We start from the raw sequence: 3,439 nt of genomic DNA, 5'->3' as shown, positions 1-3,439 counted from the left end.
GCCATCCACCAGCGAGCCACCTTCCACCAGCGAGCCACCTTCCAACAGCGAGCCACCTTCCACCAGCGAGCCACCTTCCACCGAGTCGCCATCCACCAGCGAGCCACCTTCCACCAGCGAGCCACCTTCTACCGAGTCGCCATCCACCAGCGAGCCACCTTCCACCAGCGAGCCACCTTCCACCAGCGAGCCACCTTCCACCAGCGAGCCACCTTCCACCAGTGAGCCACCTTCCACCAGCGAGCCACCTTCCACCGAGTCGCCATCCACCAGCGAGCCACCTTCCACCAGCGAGCCACCTTCCACCAGCGAGCCACCTTCCACCGAGTCGCCATCCACCAGCGAGCCACCTTCCACCAGCGAGCCACCTTCCACCGAGTCGCCATCCACCAGCTAGCCACCTTCCACCAGCAAGCCACCTTCCACCAGCGAGCCACCTTCCACCAGCCAGCCACCTTCCACCAGCGAGCCACCTTTCACCAGCGAGCCACCTTCCACCAGCGAGCCACCTTCCACCAGCGAGCCGTCTTCCACCAGCGAGCCGTCTTCTACCAGCGAGCCACCTTCCACCGAGTCGCCATCCACCAGCGAGCCACCTTCCACCAGCGAGCCACCTTCCAACAGCGAGCCACCTTCCACCAGCGAGCCACCTTCCACCGAGTCGCCATCCACCAGCGAGCCACCTTCCACCAGCGAGCCACCTTCTACCGAGTCGCCATCCACCAGCGAGCCACCTTCCACCAGCGAGCCACCTTCCACCAGCGAGCCACCTTCCACCAGCGAGCCACCTTCCACCAGTGAGCCACCTTCCACCAGCGAGCCACCTTCCACCGAGTCGCCATCCACCAGCGAGCCACCTTCCACCAGCGAGCCACCTTCCACCAGCGAGCCACCTTCCACCGAGTCGCCATCCACCAGCGAGCCACCTTCCACCAGCGAGCCACCTTCCACCGAGTCGCCATCCACCAGCTAGCCACCTTCCACCAGCAAGCCACCTTCCACCAGCGAGCCACCTTCCACCAGCCAGCCACCTTCCACCAGCGAGCCACCTTTCACCAGCGAGCCACCTTCCACCAGCGAGCCACCTTCCACCAGCGAGCCGTCTTCCACCAGCGAGCCGTCTTCTACCAGCGAGCCACCTTCCACCGAGTCACCATCCACCAGCGAGCCACCTTCCACCAGCGAGCCACCTTCCACCAGCGAGCCACCTTCCACCAGCGAGCCACCTTCCACCGAGTCGCCATCCACCAGCGAGCCACCGAGTCGCCATCCACCAGCGAGCCACCTTCCACCACCGAGCCACCTTCCACCAGCGAGCCACCTTCCACCAGCGAGCCACCTTCCACCAGCGAGCCACCTTCCACCGAGTCGCCATCCACCAGCGAGCCACCTTCCACCAGCGAGCCACCTTCCACCAGCGAGCCACCTTCCACCAGCGAGCCACCTTCCACCAGCGAGCCGTCTTCCACCAGCGAGCCACCTTCCACCAGCGAGCCACCTTCCACCGAGTCGCCATCCACCAGCGAGCCACCTTCCACCAGCGAGCCACCTTCCACCGAGTCGCCATCCACCAGCGAGCCACCGAGTCGCCATCCACCAGCGAGCCACCTTCCACCAGCGAGCCACCTTCCACCGAGTCGCCATCCACCAGCGAGCCACCGAGTCGCCATCCACCAGCGAGCCACCGAGTCGCCATCCACCAGCGAGCCACCTTCCACCAGCGAGCCACCTTCCACCAGCGAGCCACCTTCCACCAGCGAGCCACCTTCCACCAGCGAGCCACCTTCCACCAGCGAGCCACCTTCCACCAGCGAGCCACCTTCCACCAGCGAGCCACCTTCCACCAGCGAGTCGTCTTCCACCAGCGAGCCATCTTCCACCAGCGAGCCACCTTCCACCGAGTCGCCATCCACCAGCGAGCCACCTTCCACCAGCGAGCCACCTTCCACCAGCGAGCCGTCTTCCACCAGCGAGCCACCTTCCACCAGCGAGCCACCTTCCACCAGCGAGCCGTCTTCCACCAGCGAGCCACCTTCCACCAGCGAGCCACCTTCCACCGAGTCGCCATCCACCAGCGAGCCACCTTCCACCAGCGAGCCACCTTTCACCTGAGAACCACCTTCCACCTGCAAGCCGTCCTTCAACTGCAGCCTTCACCCTTCCTGTGAGGCACTCTCTATCAGCAGGTATGTTTAGTAGACTGTAAAAAGGCTTACACCTCTCTAGCCTTGGAAGCAAAAGTATTTTTTACTCTTTGTGGCTACATCTTGTAAAGATGGTTATTCATTGAGAATTGTTTCTTGAAAGAAGAACCCAATGTTAGTATCCATTTCTTTCCTATTAGGCTAGGCCTTACATTACCTAATAATATTTTGATTTTGTCTGTAATGTATTGTCTGTGGATTTTATTGTTTCATTATGTAACTAACGTAACTTAAGGCATCAATGATAATGTCACAATAACCTTTATGAATGATATTTAGGCACTAGAAATCAGAATTAGGTTCGGCTCTTGAAATGAATTGGCTACGACCACTGGTTGAATAGCAAACACAGTATCAAAACATTTATTTTAACATTCCACAAGGATTGTGAATCACACGTAGAAAAGAACAATAACAAATTCCCCCAAAATAGTCAGTCAGTTAAAAGAAAAGAAAAAGAAAAATCAGTCCAGTCAATTAGTTAAATGTTCGACTCAGTTGAGTTTAAATTCAGTTCCTGTGTGGTTTGTTGAATGAAAGGCCTTGTTTCAAATCACTACCCGGGCAGTGTGTAATAACGTTGGAGATCTCATAAATCTTATCTGTATGATGTATCCGAAACGTGCAGTCCACCAGCTTGGCGAGTTGATGGCCACTGGTTACAGTCACACTCCAGAATCGCTGAGTCACTGGCTCACTGGGTCACTGGCTCGCCGTAGAATCACTCTCCCTCTCAACAGTGGCAGAATATGCACAACAAAAAAACCAATCTGCATATAGCAAATGCAAAATATCGAATTAGTAGCTATACATGGCTTTATTGCTAACACATTCAAATCAATGTAACTCAAATTCAATTCTATATCACTGTTTAAACATGAACATAATGCACTGTGTAACATATCACCTCAAGTTTGACTTAGGACACAGTCAGAAAAAAAACACGTGAATAGTGCAAAGTGCTCTTTTTACAGGTTTAAGCATGTCTAATCTAGAGAGTTACTGAACTCATTAAAATCATATAGCCACGAATAGACGGCAAAATGCGTTGCAAACGTCCTTTATGCTGGCTCTAAGCCTCTAAACATTAGCCCCTTAGGGTAACCCCGTAGCTGAATAAACATGCATGAATTCACGTTACGCCATCTCATCATTAACAACGCACATATGCAACAAAATGGCTTTTCAAATAGCAACGGTAGATTAGCAAAGATAAACACATCAATCATCTCCGA

The sequence above is a fragment of the Phoxinus phoxinus genome, assembly GCF_949152265.1.
Source record: "Phoxinus phoxinus genome assembly, chromosome: 9".
Classification (NCBI taxonomy): Eukaryota; Metazoa; Chordata; class Actinopteri; order Cypriniformes; family Leuciscidae; genus Phoxinus; species Phoxinus phoxinus.
Note: the sequence above shows the minus strand (reverse complement) of the source record.